The sequence below is a fragment of the Staurois parvus genome, unplaced genomic scaffold (assembly GCF_062004578.1).
Source record: "Staurois parvus isolate SC_StPar_1 unplaced genomic scaffold, SC_StPar_1.0 ptg001130l, whole genome shotgun sequence".
NCBI classification, from domain to species: domain Eukaryota; kingdom Metazoa; phylum Chordata; class Amphibia; order Anura; family Ranidae; genus Staurois; species Staurois parvus.
In genome coordinates, this window is record NW_028318926.1 from 2042315 (window position 1) to 2056941 (window position 14627).

Consider the following 14627-nt stretch of genomic DNA (forward strand, 5'->3'; position numbering starts at 1 on the left):
TCATCAGCAGACCTGAGTAATCCATCGCAGCACTCTGTTAAGCACAATACCACACTGAATTTACCTGACAGCCTTTCTGGTAAGCAGAGGCCAACTATACAAATCCTAGCACATGACTAGGAGGGTGCTACCGGGACATCTCAGGAGGGCTTTGAAAGCTTGTGGCTACCCAGACTGGGTCTTGGTTAAAACCTCCGCAAGCTCAGGAAAACAAACTGGGGAGAAGCAGAACACTTGGAGAAATATAGTCATCCCGTATGGAACTGGAGTGTCGGAAAAACTCAGAAGGATCTTTAAGAAACATTGCATCCCTGTGTAGTTCAAGGCCAGCAATACACTGGGACACAAGCTTGTCCAGCCACACTATCTGTCTTCCACATTATTAACACCTCTCTCCAGGCGATTTGACAACAATTGACGCCTTTAGCCAGGTCAATCTAGGCACTATTAGCTATGCAGGCTTCCTGACACCCAACAAGGGGATGATGTAACTTGAAAAAGGGCGCCTCCACAATTCTCACACCTCCCCTCCTGTTCCTGGACAATCAACATCTACACATTCCATGGTAATTGGACTAAGGCCTCTTCAGGTGTGAATAGAAATGCTGGGGTTTGTTCCTGAGAGTCAGCGGAAGCGAAGAAGTGGCTTGACTAAACTAGGAAAGATCTTCAACATTCCAGAACAAGAGCAATTGAATGCGACATATTACTAGTCCGTTTTCAAGGAATGTGGTGAGCGAAGGCTCAATTGGCAGCCGTGTGAGGCGAGCCAAAGGAGATGCTTTGTCTTCCTAGGTGGGTGTCAGACTTGGCAGCGGTCCCGGCTAAGGTAATGAGAAAACGTGAGCGTCCCTGGGTGGGCTCGAACCACCAACCTTTCGGTTAACAGCCGAACGCGCTAACCGATTGCGCCACAGAGACCACACATGGAGCGTGCTTGAACTGGCCCGAAGGAGAAATGAAAGATCAACTCAAGGTGCCTAAAAAGCTTCCCAATTGCACATTTGTAGAGATGAGGGATTGCCTTCTTTCTAAAAGGGAGAGACGCGGGCTAAAAAGGCCATCCTTCGAGCCAGAATTGAACCAGCGACCTAAGGATTGCTACTTCATCTACTACAGTCCTCCGCTCTACCAGCTGAGCTATCGAAGGGAACTCAGATGGGTGTGGTAACACATGAGCCCTTGAATGCAAAGCCAGTGCTGAACACTTTGCATTTGACCTTCTAGGTTGAGGTATTGCTTGATGCCGCCTCGGCCGATAAGGGCAGATGCCTAGGCAGACGTTATGTGGGAGGCTACGGCTTGACGTATTGCAAAGAGAGAAAAGGGTTTGTAAAGAGCCAGCGCATTTTGTTGTGATCCTCCAAAGTCCCGGCAAAAATGGTGATGTACCCTGTGCCTTGACAGCAAGTGAGCAGAATAGTACTTGGAAGCACATTGAGTTTAGCCAAAGGAATTGTGGCGAAAGCTAGGAAAGAGTGGTCAGAGCCTGCTAGCTGCAAGAGGCCTCAAAGCAGCAAAGTGTGGTAGCCCGGCTAGCTCAGTCGGTAGAGCATGAGACTCTTAATCTCAGGGTCGTGGGTTCGAGCCCCACGTTGGGCGTGCCTTTTTTTGGCCGAGTCAAAGGCCTTTGCAAAAGGTGTCAGTATCTCCAGTTCCTTCAAGCGCACTGCACAATCACACCTTTACCATATCTACTGGCTTGGCTTCCTTTCTCTCCACCAATGGGGAAATATTTCTAGCTCATCTTCCTAGAGGTGACTTGGTACGCCAGCAAATGGACCTTGCGCAGCAGGGGGTCTGTGGAGTCAATGTCATGGATGGCCTTAGTTCTACACAGCCAGCAGCATGCTTGCTGCACAGCCTTGCGTTGGTGGTATAGTGGTGAGCATAGCTGCCTTCCAAGCAGTTGACCCGGGTTCGATTCCCGGCCAACGCAGTCTTCTTCTTCTTTGCGCCCTTGACAAAAGAGCACAGGGCCAAAGCTCCTTCAACAAAGCTCCTAAGATGTCTTGCCTTAGTGACAACAGTGCAAATATTCCGCCGCATCCCAACAGGCTCCGGCCTCATGCTTTAACTCGCTCAAGGAGTACAGCATTATCCAGGGACAAGGTTCAGGCATTTCAAACACCGATTCACAAACAATCAACTCTGGCACACACAGCATTGCTAAGTAGCTGGCTACCATTCCAACACCCTCAAATGGCAAGATAACTGGCAGCATTTTGAAGAATGCTAAAGAATTTCTCAACGAGGAATGTAGACTGAAGTCGGAGACAGAAGAAACAAGCATGTCCCATGATGTCATAGGCCTTTTCACTTGGATACGCTTTGCGGAGGCTATTGACATTGTGGGAAACATCTGAAATAAGGGAAGACTCTTGACAGCCAAAAAGAACTAAAGCTTGACCAAGTGCATTCATTGCTGGCCCTTTGACTCAAGCAAGCCCATTTCAAGTACCCCAATGACTTTTACAGACAGAAACACGCCGCTGCCATGGGATCACTTGTATTTCCCATTGTAGCTAACCTGTGCATGGAGCAGCTGGACAAGAGAGACTTGAATTGTTCCATGGGGAAAAGACCAAGTCGTTTGTTAAGGCATGTGGATTATACTTGGCTGGAGAGTAGAGCATCAGAAACACAAGCTTTTAGTGAACGCATCAAGTCAGCGGACCAATACATCAAGTGTACACGGGAAGAGGCACTGAATAGCAAATGACCCCTTTTGGACGGCGTCTTACAAGGCAAGGAAGGGGCTGACTTGGGCAGGGAGGTCTCCAGGATACCTACCCACACAGACCGCTATCTGCCTTTTGACTCACACCACCCACTGGAACACAAGCTGGGGGTTCTTAGGACTCTGCAATATATCCGGCTGACATGGTAGCAACAAAAAGAGTCTAAAGACAAAAGAACACAGATGTAACGCCACCCTTGCCAGGGACGCTGGCATGTTTGCCCCGGTTTCCCTTTACTTCGCCCCGCAGCCAGGCACAGTGTATTTCTTCAGCCACATACACACACGCGCAAACGCTCCTTGTCTTCAATGACCGCACTTGGGGATGTTTGTTTTTGGAGTTTTCTTGTAGAGCTGGGGATAGGGATGGGGAATTGTAGTGGGATACTGCAAAATTAGAACTTTTCACACTGAGGACATCTAGCTGATCTCTTAGTTAAGCGGTATTGACGTCCTGACCGGTTTCAGGCCCTCAGGTCGACCCACCTGGGGCCGCATAGCAGCCTGCTCCAGGCGAGGCAGCCTGCCTCCAGCCCAACTGTTCGGCCCTCTCCCAGGAAAGACGCTGAGCCCATGTGCTGGCAGAACATACATGCCACTCCCAGCATGCGACTGGAATGCCCCCCCTTGCAAATGGCCAGGGCTGTATCCATATTCATGCTGTTTGTTTGCCTAGCCCCCACCCATGTTCTGGAAAGCTCTCACAGCTTCCCGAAGGCGGGAAGAACTCTGACAAACTCAAACAACATCAGAGAATCATCAGCAGACCTGAGTAATCCATCGCAGCACTCTGTTAAGCAGAATACCACACTGAATTTACCTGACAGCCTCTCTGGTAAGCAGAGGCCAACTATACAAATCCTAGCACATGACTAGGAGGGTGCTACCGGGACATCTCAGGAGGGCTTTGAAAGCTTGTGGCTACCCAGACTGGGTCTTGGTTAAAACCTCCGCAAGCTCAGGAAAACAAACTGGGGAGAAGCAGAACACTTGGAGAAATATAGTCATCCCGTATGGAACTGGAGTGTCGGAAAAACTCAGAAGGATCTTTAAGAAACATCGCATCCCTGTGTACTTCAAGGCCAGCAATACACTGGGACACAAGCTTGTCCAGCCACACTATCTGTCTTCCACATTATTAACACCTCTCTCCAGGCGATTTGACAACAATTGACGCCTTTAGCCAGGTCAATCTAGGCACTATTAGCTATGCAGGCTTCCTGACACCCAACAAGGGGATGATGTAACTTGAAAAAGGGCGCCTCCACAATTCTCACACCTCCCCTCCTGTTCCTGGACAATCAACATCTACACATTCCATGGTAATTGGACTAAGGCCTCTTCAGGTGTGAATAGAAATGCTGGGGTTTGTTCCTGAGAGTCAGCGGAAGCGAAGAAGTGGCTTGAATAAACTAGGAAAGATCTTCAACATTCCAGAACAAGAGCAATTGAATGCGACATATTACTAGTCCGTTTTCAAGGAATGTGGTGAGCGAAGGCTCAATTGGCAGCCGTGTGAGGCGAGCCAAAGGAGATGCTTTGTCTTCCTAGGTGGGTGTCAGACTTGGCAGCGGTCCCGGCTAAGGTAATGAGAAAACGTGAGCGTCCCTGGGTGGGCTCGAACCACCAACCTTTTGGTTAACAGCCGAACGCGCTAACCGATTGCGCCACAGAGACCACACATGGAGCGTGCTTGAACTGGCCCGAAGGAGAAATGAAAGATCAACTCAAGGTGCCTAAAAAGCTTCCCAATTGCACATTTGTAGAGATGAGGGATTGCCTTCTTTCTAAAAGGGAGAGACGCGGGCTAAAAAGCCCTTCCATCGAGCCGGAATTGAACCAGCGACCTAAGGATTGCTACTTCATCTACTACAGTCCTCCGCTCTACCAGCTGAGCTATCGAAGGGAACTCAGATGGGTGTGGTAACACATGAGCCCTTGAATGCAAAGCCAGTGCTGAACACTTTGCATTTGACCTTCTAGGTTGAGGTATTGCTTGATGCCGCCTCGGCCGATAAGGGCAGATGCCTAGGCAGACGTTATGTGGGAGGCTACGGCTTGACGTATTGCAAAGAGAGAAAAGGGTTTGTAAAGAGCCAGCGCATTTTGTTGTGATCCTCCAAAGTCCCGGCAAAAATGGTGATGTACCCTGTGCCTTGACAGCAAGTGAGCAGAATAGTACTTGGAAGCACATTGAGTTTAGCCAAAGGAATTGTGGCGAAAGCTAGGAAAGAGTGGTCAGAGCCTGCAAGCTGCAAGAGGCCTCAAAGCAGCAGAGTGTGGTAGCCCGGCTAGCTCAGTCGGTAGAGCATGAGACTCTTAATCTCAGGGTCGTGGGTTCGAGCCCCATGTTGGGCGTGCCCTTTTTTGGCCGAGTCAAAGGCCTTTGCAAAAGGTGTCAGTATCTCCAGTTCCTTCAAGCGCACTGCACAATCACACCTTTACCATATCTACTGGCTTGGCTTCCTTTCTCTCCACCAATGGGGAAATATTTCTAGCTCATCTTCCTAGAGGTGACTTGGTACGCCAGCAAATGGACCTTGCGCAGCAGGGGGTCTGTGGAGTCAATGTCATGGATGGCCTTAGTTCTACACAGCCAGCAGCATGCTTGCTGCACAGCCTTGCGTTGGTGGTATAGTGGTGAGCATAGCTGCCTTCCAAGCAGTTGACCCGGGTTCGATTCCCGGCCAACGCAGTCTTCTTCTTCTTCTTTGCGCCCTTGACAAAAGAGCACAGGGCCAAAGCTCCTTCAACAAAGCTCCTAAGATGTCTTGCCTTAGTGACAACAGTGCAAATATTCCGCCGCATCCCAACAGGCTCCGGCCTCATGCTTTAACTCGCTCAAGGAGTACAGCATTATCCAGGGACAAGGTTCAGGCATTTCAAACACCGATTCACAAACAATCAACTCTGGCACACACAGCATTGCTAAGTAGCTGGCTACCATTCCAACACCCTCAAATGGCAAGATAACTGGCAGCATTTTGAAGAATGCTAAAGAATTTCTCAACGAGGAATGTAGACTGAAGTCGGAGACAGAAGAAACAAGCATGTCCCATGATGTCATAGGCCTTTTCACTTGGATACGCTTTGCGGAGGCTATTGACATTGTGGGAAACATCTGAAATGAGGGAAGACTCTTGACAGCCAAAAAGAACTAAAGCTTGACCAAGTGCATTCATTGCTGGCCCTTTGACTCAAGCAAGCCCATTTCAAGTACCCCAATGACTTTTACAGACAGAAACACGCCGCTGCCATGGGATCACTTGTATTTCCCATTGTAGCTAACCTGTGCATGGAGCAGCTGGACAAGAGAGACTTGAATTGTTCCATGGGGAAAAGACCAAGTCGTTTGTTAAGGCATGTGGATTATACTTGGCTGGAGAGTAGAGCATCAGAAACACAAGCTTTTAGTGAACGCATCAAGTCAGCGGACCAATACATCAAGTGTACACGGGAAGAGGCACTGAATAGCAAATGACCCCTTTTGGACGGCGTCTTACAAGGCAAGGAAGGGGCTGACTTGGGCAGGGAGGTCTCCAGGATACCTACCCACACAGACCGCTATCTGCCTTTTGACTCACACCACCCACTGGAACACAAGCTGGGGGTTCTTAGGACTCTGCAATATATCCGGCTGACATGGTAGCAATAAAAAGAGTCTAAAGACAAAAGAACACAGATGTAACGTCACCCTTGCCAGGGACGCTGGCATGTTTGCCCCGGTTTCCCTTTACTTCGCCCCGCAGCCAGGCACAGTGTATTTCTTCAGCCACATACACACACGCGCAAACGCTCCTTGTCTTCAATGACCGCACTTGGGGATGTTTGTTTTTGGAATTTTCTTGTAGAGCTGGGGATAGGGATGGGGAATTGTAGTGGGATACTGCAAAATTAGAACTTTTCACACTGAGGACATCTAGCTGATCTCTTAGTTAAGCGGTATTGACGTCCTGACCGGTTTCAGGCCCTCAGGTCGACCCATCTGGGGCCGCATAGCAGCCTGCTCCAGGCGAGGCAGCCTGCCTCCAGCCCAACTGTTCGGCCCTCTCCCAGGAAAGACGCTGAGCCCATGTGCTGGCAGAACATACATGCCACTCCCAGCATGCGACTGGAATGCCCCCCCTTGCAAATGGCCAGGGCTGTATCCATATTCATGCTGTTCGTTTGCCTAGCCCCCACCCATGTTCTGGAAAGCTCTCACAGCTTCCCGAAGGCGGGAAGAACTCTGACAAACTCAAACAACATCAGAGAATCATCAGCAGACCTGAGTAATCCATCGCAGCACTCTGTTAAGCACAATACCACACTGAATTTACCTGACAGCCTCTCTGGTAAGCAGAGGCCAACTATACAAATCCTAGCACATGACGAGGAGGGTGCTACCGGGACATCTCAGGAGGGCTTTGAAAGCTTGTGGCTACCCAGACTGGGTCTTGGTTAAAACCTCCGCAAGCTCAGGAAAACAAACTGGGGAGAAGCAGAACACTTGGAGAAATATAGTCATCCCGTATGGAACTGGAGTGTCGGAAAAACTCAGAAGGATCTTTAAGAAACATTGCATCCCTGTGTAGTTCAAGGCCAGCAATACACTGGGACACAAGCTTGTCCAGCCACACTATCTGTCTTCCACATTATTAACACCTCTCTCCAGGCGATTTGACAACAATTGACGCCTTTAGCCAGGTCAATCTAGGCACTATTAGCTATGCAGGCTTCCTGACACCCAACAAGGGGATGATGTAACTTGAAAAAGGGCGCCTCCACAATTCTCACACCTCCCCTCCTGTTCCTGGACAATCAACATCTACACATTCCATGGTAATTGGACTAAGGCCTCTTCAGGTGTGAATAGAAATGCTGGGGTTTGTTCCTGAGAGTCAGCGGAAGCGAAGAAGTGGCTTGACTAAACTAGGAAAGATCTTCAACATTCCAGAACAAGAGCAATTGAATGCGACATATTACTAGTCCGTTTTCAAGGAATGTGGTGAGCGAAGGCTCAATTGGCAGCCGTGTGAGGCGAGCCAAAGGAGATGCTTTGTCTTCCTAGGTGGGTGTCAGACTTGGCAGCGGTCCCGGCTAAGGTAATGAGAAAACGTGAGCGTCCCTGGGTGGGCTCGAACCACCAACCTTTCGGTTAACAGCCGAACGCGCTAACCGATTGAGCCACAGAGACCACACATGGAGCGTGCTTGAACTGGCTCGAAGGAGAAATGAAAGATCAACTCAAGGTGCCTAAAAAGCTTCCCAATTGCACATTTGTAGAGATGAGGGATTGCCTTCTTTCTAAAAGGGAGAGACGCGGGCTAAAAAGCCCTTCCTTCGAGCCGGAATTGAACCAGCGACCTAAGGATTGCTACTTCATCTACTACAGTCCTCCGCTCTACCAGCTGAGCTATCGAAGGGAACTCAGATGGGTGTGGTAACACATGAGCCCTTGAATGCAAAGCCAGTGCTGAACACTTTGCATTTGACCTTCTAGGTTGAGGTATTGCTTGATGCCGCCTCGGCCGATAAGGGCAGATGCCTAGGCAGACGTTATGTGGGAGGCTACGGCTTGACGTATTGCAAAGAGAGAAAAGGGTTTGTAAAGAGCCAGCGCATTTTGTTGTGATCCTCCAAAGTCCCGGCAAAAATGGTGATGTACCCTGTGCCTTGACAGCAAGTGAGCAGAATAGTACTTGGAAGCACATTGAGTTTAGCCAAAGGAATTGTGGCGAAAGCTAGGAAAGAGTGGTCAGAGCCTGCTAGCTGCAAGAGGCCTCAAAGCAGCAGAGTGTGGTAGCCCGGCTAGCTCAGTCGGTAGAGCATGAGACTCTTAATCTCAGGGTCGTGGGTTCGAGCCCCACGTTGGGCGTGCCTTTTTTTTGGCCGAGTCAAAGGCCTTTGCAAAAGGTGTCAGTATCTCCAGTTCCTTCAAGCGCACTGCACAATCACACCTTTACCATATCTACTGGCTTGGCTTCCTTTCTCTCCACCAATGGGGAAATATTTCTAGCTCATCTTCCTAGAGGTGACTTGGTACGCCAGCAAATGGACCTTGCGCAGCAGGGGGTCTGTGGAGTCAATGTCATGGATGGCCTTAGTTCTACACAGCCAGCAGCATGCTTGCTGCACAGCCTTGCGTTGGTGGTATAGTGGTGAGCATAGCTGCCTTCCAAGCAGTTGACCCGGGTTCGATTCCCGGCCAACGCAGTCTTCTTCTTCTTTGCGCCTTTGACAAAAGAGCACAGGGCCAAAGCTCCTTCAACAAAGCTCCTAAGATGTCTTGCCTTAGTGACAACAGTGCAAATATTCCGCCGCATCCCAACAGGCTCCGGCCTCATGCTTTAACTCTCTCAAGGAGTACAGCATTATCCAGGGACAAGGTTCAGGCATTTCAAACACCGATTCACAAACAATCAACTCTGGCACACACAGCATTGCTAAGTAGCTGGCTACCATTCGAACACCCTCAAATGGCAAGATAACTGGCAGCATTTTGAAGAATGCTAAAGAATTTCTCAACGAGGAATGTAGACTGAAGTCGGAGACAGAAGAAACAAGCATGTCCCATGATGTCATAGGCCTTTTCACTTGGATACGCTTTGCGGAGGCTATTGACATTGTGGGAAACATCTGAAATAAGGGAAGACTCTTGACAGCCAAAAAGAACTAAAGCTTGACCAAGTGCATTCATTGCTGGCCCTTTGACTCAAGCAAGCCCATTTCAAGTACCCCAATGACTTTTACAGACAGAAACACGCCGCTGCCATGGGATCACTTGTATTTCCCATTGTAGCTAACCTGTGCATGGAGCAGCTGGACAAGAGAGACTTGAATTGTTCCATGGGGAAAAGACCAAGTCGTTTGTTAAGGCATGTGGATTATACTTGGCTGGAGAGTAGAGCATCAGAAACACAAGCTTTTAGTGAACGCATCAAGTCAGCGGACCAATACATCAAGTGTACACGGGAAGAGGCACTGAATAGCAAATCACCCCTTTTGGACGGCGTCTTACAAGGCAAGGAAGGGGCTGACTTGGGCAGGGAGGTCTCCAGGATACCTACCCACACAGACCGCTATCTGCCTTTTGACTCACACCACCCACTGGAACACAAGCTGGGGGTTCTTAGGACTCTGCAATATATCCGGCTGACATGGTAGCAACAAAAAGAGTCTAAAGACAAAAGAACACAGATGTAACGCCACCCTTGCCAGGGACGCTGGCATGTTTGCCCCGGTTTCCCTTTACTTCGCCCCGCAGCCAGGCACAGTGTATTTCTTCAGCCACATACACACACGCGCAAACGCTCCTTGTCTTCAATGACCGCACTTGGGGATGTTTGTTTTTGGAGTTTTCTTGTAGAGCTGGGGATAGGGATGGGGAATTGTAGTGGGATACTGCAAAATTAGAACTTTTCACACTGAGGACATCTAGCTGATCTCTTAGTTAAGCGGTATTGACGTCCTGACCGGTTTCAGGCCCTCAGGTCGACCCACCTGGGGCCGCATAGCAGCCTGCTCCAGGCGAGGCAGCCTGCCTCCAGCCCAACTGTTCGGCCCTCTCCCAGGAAAGACGCTGAGCCCATGTGCTGGCAGAACATACATGCCACTCCCAGCATGCGACTGGAATGCCCCCCCTTGCAAATGGCCAGGGCTGTATCCATATTCATGCTGTTCGTTTGCCTAGCCCCCACCCATGTTCTGGAAAGCTCTCACAGCTTCCCGAAGGCGGGAAGAACTCTGACAAACTCAAACAACATCAGAGAATCATCAGCAGACCTGAGTAATACATCGCAGCACTCTGTTAAGCAGAATACCACACTGAATTTACCTGACAGCCTCTCTGGTAAGCAGAGGCCAACTATACAAATCCTAGCACATGACTAGGAGGGTGCTACCGGGACATCTCAGGAGGGCTTTGAAAGCTTGTGGCTACCCAGACTGGGTCTTGGTTAAAACCTCCGCAAGCTCAGGAAAACAAACTGGGGAGAAGCAGAACACTTGGAGAAATATAGTCATCCCGTATGGAACTGGAGTGTCGGAAAAACTCAGAAGGATCTTTAAGAAACATTGCATCCCTGTGTAGTTCAAGGCCAGCAATACACTGGGACACAAGCTTGTCCAGCCACACTATCTGTCTTCCACATTATTAACACCTCTCTCCAGGCGATTTGACAACAATTGACGCCTTTAGCCAGGTCAATCTAGGCACTATTAGCTATGCAGGCTTCCTGACACCCAACAAGGGGATGATGTAACTTGAAAAAGGGCGCCTCCACAATTCTCACACCTCCCCTCCTGTTCCTGGACAATCAACATCTACACATTCCATGGTAATTGGACTAAGGCCTCTTCAGGTGTGAATAGAAATGCTGGGGTTTGTTCCTGAGAGTCAGCGGAAGCGAAGAAGTGGCTTGACTAAACTAGGAAAGATCTTCAACATTCCAGAACAAGAGCAATTGAATGCGACATATTACTAGTCCGTTTTCAAGGAATGTGGTGAGCGAAGGCTCAATTGGCAGCCGTGTGAGGCGAGCCAAAGGAGATGCTTTGTCTTCCTAGGTGGGTGTCAGACTTGGCAGCGGTCCCGGCTAAGGTAATGAGAAAACGTGAGCGTCCCTGGGTGGGCTCGAACCACCAACCTTTCGGTTAACAGCCGAACGCGCTAACCGATTGCGCCACAGAGACCACACATGGAGCGTGCTTGAACTGGCCCGAAGGAGAAATGAAAGATCAACTCAAGGTGCCTAAAAAGCTTCCCAATTGCACATTTGTAGAGATGAGGGATTGCCTTCTTTCTAAAAGGGAGAGACGCGGGCTAAAAAGCCCTTCCTTCGAGCCGGAATTGAACCAGCGACCTAAGGATTGCTATTTCATCTACTACAGTCCTCCGCTCTACCAGCTGAGCTATCGAAGGGAACTCAGACAGGCATGGTAACACATGAGCCCTTGAATGCAAAGCCAGTGCTGAACACTTTGCATTTGACCTTCTAGGTTGAGGTATTGCTTGATGCCGCCTCGGCCGATAAGGGCAGATGCCTAGGCAGACGTTATGTGGGAGGCTACGGCTTGACGTATTGCAAAGAGAGAAAAGGGTATGTAAAGAGCCAGCGCATTTTGTTGTGATCCTCCAAAGTCCCGGCAAAAATGGTGATGTACCCTGTGCCTTGACAGCAAGTGAGCAGAATAGTGCTTGGAAGCACATTGAGTTTAGCCAAAGGAATTGTGGCGAAAGCTAGGAAAGAGTGGTCAGAGCCTGCTAGCTGCAAGAGGCCTCAAAGCAGCAGAGTGTGGTAGCCCGGCTAGCTCAGTCGGTAGAGCATGAGACTCTTAATCTCAGGGTCGTGGGTTCGAGCCCCACGTTGGGCGTGCCTTTTTTTGGCCGAGTCAAAGGCCTTTGCAAAAGGTGTCAGTATCTCCAGTTCCTTCAAGCGCACTGCACAATCACACCTTTACCATATCTACTGGCTTGGCTTCCTTTCTCTCCACCAATGGGGAAATATTTCTAGCTCATCTTCCTAGAGGTGACTTGGTACGCCAGCAAATGGACCTTGGGCAGCAGGGGGTCTGTGGAGTCAATGTCATGGATGGCCTTAGTTCTACACAGCCAGCAGCATTCTTGCTGCACAGCCTTGCGTTGGTGGTATAGTGGTGAGCATAGCTGCCTTCCAAGCAGTTGACCCGGGTTCGATTCCCGGCCAACGCAGTCTTCTTCTTCTTTGCGCCCTTGACAAAAGAGCACAGGGCCAAAGCTCCTTCAACAAAGCTCCTAAGATGTCTTGCCTTAGTGACAACAGTGCAAATATTCCGCCGCATCCCAACAGGCTCCGGCCTCATGCTTTAACTCGCTCAAGGAGTACAGCATTATCCAGGGACAAGGTTCAGGCATTTCAAACACCGATTCACAAACAATCAACTCTGGCACACACAGCATTGCTAAGTAGCTGGCTACCATTCCAACACCCTCAAATGGCAAGATAACTGGCAGCATTTTGAAGAATGCTAAAGAATTTCTCAACGAGGAATGTAGACTGAAGTCGATGACAGAAGAAACAAGCATGTCCCATGATGTCATAGGCCTTTTCACTTGGATACGCTTTGCGGAGGCTATTGACATTGTGGGAAACATCTGAAATAAGGGAAGACTCTTGACAGCCAAAAAGAACTAAAGCTTGACCAAGTGCATTCATTGCTGGCCCTTTGACTCAAGCAAGCCCATTTCAAGTACCCCAATGACTTTTACAGACAGAAACACGCCGCTGCCATGGGATCACTTGTATTTCCCATTGTAGCTAACCTGTGCATGGAGCAGCTGGACAAGAGAGACTTGAATTGTTCCATGGGGAAAAGACCAAGTCGTTTGTTAAGGCATGTGGATTATACTTGGCTGGAGAGTAGAGCATCAGAAACACAAGCTTTTAGTGAACGCATCAAGTCAGCGGACCAATACATCAAGTGTACACGGGAAGAGGCACTGAATAGCAAATGACCCCTTTTGGACGGCGTCTTACAAGGCAAGGAAGGGGCTGACTTGGGCAGGGAGGTCTCCAGGATACCTACCCACACAGACCGCTATCTGCCTTTTGGCTCACACCACCCACTGGAACACAAGCTGGGGGTTCTTAGGACTCTGCAATATATCCGGCTGACATGGTAGCAACAAAAAGAGTCTAAAGACAAAAGAACACAGATGTAACGCCACCCTTGCCAGGGACGCTGGCATGTTTGCCCCGGTTTCCCTTTACTTCGCCCCGCAGCCAGGCACAGTGTATTTCTTCAGCCACATACACACACGCGCAAACGCTCCTTGTCTTCAATGACCGCACTTGGGGATGTTTGTTTTTGGAGTTTTCTTGTAGAGCTGGGGATAGGGATGGGGAATTGTAGTGGGATACTGCAAAATTAGAACTTTTCACACTGAGGACATCTAGCTGATCTCTTAGTTAAGCGGTATTGACGTCCTGACCGGTTTCAGGCCCTCAGGTCGACCCACCTGGGGCCGCATAGCAGCCTGCTCCAGGCGAGGCAGCCTGCCTCCAGCCCAACTGTTCGGCCCTCTCCCAGGAAAGACGCTGAGCCCATGTGCTGGCAGAACATACATGCCACTCCCAGCATGCGACTGGAATGCCCCCCCTTGCAAATGGCCAGGGCTGTATCCATATTCATGCTGTTCGTTTGCCTAGCCCCCACCCATGTTCTGGAAAGCTCTCACAGCTTCCCGAAGGCGGGAAGAACTCTGACAAACTCAAACAACATCAGAGAATCATCAGCAGACCTGAGTAATCCATCGCAGCACTCTGTTAAGCAGAATACCACACTGAATTTACCTGACAGCCTCTCTGGTAAGCAGAGGCCAACTATACAAATCCTAGCACATGACTAGGAGGGTGCTACCGGGACATCTCAGGAGGGCTTTGAAAGCTTGTGGCTACCCAGACTGGGTCTTGGTTAAAACCTCCGCAAGCTCAGGAAAACAAACTGGGGAGAAGCAGAACACTTGGAGAAATATAGTCATCCCGTATGGAACTGGAGTGTCGGAAAAACTCAGAAGGATCTTTAAGAAACATTGCATCCCTGTGTAGTTCAAGGCCAGCAATACACTGGGACACAAGCTTGTCCAGCCACACTATCTGTCTTCCACATTATTAACACCTCTCTCCAGGCGATTTGACAACAATTGACGCCTTTAGCCAGGTCAATCTAGGCACTATTAGCTATGCAGGCTTCCTGACACCCAACAAGGGGATGATGTAACTTGAAAAAGGGCGCCTCCACAATTCTCACACCTCCCCTCCTGTTCCTGGACAATCAACATCTACACATTCCATGGTAATTGGACTAAGGCCTCTTCAGGTGTGAATAGAAATGCTGGGGTTTGTTCCTGAGAGTCAGCGGAAGCGAA

The 14627-nt window shown here is 49.6% G+C and overlaps 11 non-coding genes across 11 annotated transcripts; 7 read left to right on the forward strand and 4 right to left on the reverse strand.

The window, feature by feature from the left end:
* Positions 1–847: 847 nt before the first annotated feature.
* Positions 848–921, reverse strand: TRNAN-GUU (transfer RNA asparagine (anticodon GUU)). The gene has a single exon. It is a non-coding gene; the product is annotated as a tRNA-Asn (tRNA).
* Positions 922–1529: 608 nt separating this feature from the next.
* On the forward strand, positions 1530–1602 carry TRNAK-CUU (transfer RNA lysine (anticodon CUU)). Its single transcript has one exon. It is a non-coding gene; the product is annotated as a tRNA-Lys (tRNA).
* Positions 1603–1867: 265 nt separating this feature from the next.
* TRNAG-UCC (transfer RNA glycine (anticodon UCC)) lies at positions 1868–1939 on the forward strand. The gene has a single exon. It is a non-coding gene; the product is annotated as a tRNA-Gly (tRNA).
* Positions 1940–5363: 3424 nt separating this feature from the next.
* On the forward strand, positions 5364–5435 carry TRNAG-UCC (transfer RNA glycine (anticodon UCC)). The gene has a single exon. It is a non-coding gene; the product is annotated as a tRNA-Gly (tRNA).
* A 2623-nt stretch (positions 5436–8058) lies between these two features.
* Positions 8059–8145, reverse strand: TRNAY-GUA (transfer RNA tyrosine (anticodon GUA)). Its single transcript is given in 2 exon segments — positions 8059–8094; positions 8109–8145. It is a non-coding gene; the product is annotated as a tRNA-Tyr (tRNA).
* A 379-nt stretch (positions 8146–8524) lies between these two features.
* TRNAK-CUU (transfer RNA lysine (anticodon CUU)) lies at positions 8525–8597 on the forward strand. The gene has a single exon. It is a non-coding gene; the product is annotated as a tRNA-Lys (tRNA).
* A 266-nt stretch (positions 8598–8863) lies between these two features.
* On the forward strand, positions 8864–8935 carry TRNAG-UCC (transfer RNA glycine (anticodon UCC)). Its single transcript has one exon. It is a non-coding gene; the product is annotated as a tRNA-Gly (tRNA).
* Positions 8936–11339: 2404 nt separating this feature from the next.
* TRNAN-GUU (transfer RNA asparagine (anticodon GUU)) lies at positions 11340–11413 on the reverse strand. The gene has a single exon. It is a non-coding gene; the product is annotated as a tRNA-Asn (tRNA).
* Positions 11414–11555: 142 nt separating this feature from the next.
* TRNAY-GUA (transfer RNA tyrosine (anticodon GUA)) lies at positions 11556–11642 on the reverse strand. Its single transcript is given in 2 exon segments — positions 11556–11591; positions 11606–11642. It is a non-coding gene; the product is annotated as a tRNA-Tyr (tRNA).
* Positions 11643–12021: 379 nt separating this feature from the next.
* TRNAK-CUU (transfer RNA lysine (anticodon CUU)) lies at positions 12022–12094 on the forward strand. The gene has a single exon. It is a non-coding gene; the product is annotated as a tRNA-Lys (tRNA).
* Positions 12095–12359: 265 nt separating this feature from the next.
* TRNAG-UCC (transfer RNA glycine (anticodon UCC)) lies at positions 12360–12431 on the forward strand. Its single transcript has one exon. It is a non-coding gene; the product is annotated as a tRNA-Gly (tRNA).
* The last annotated feature ends 2196 nt before the right edge of the window (positions 12432–14627 follow it).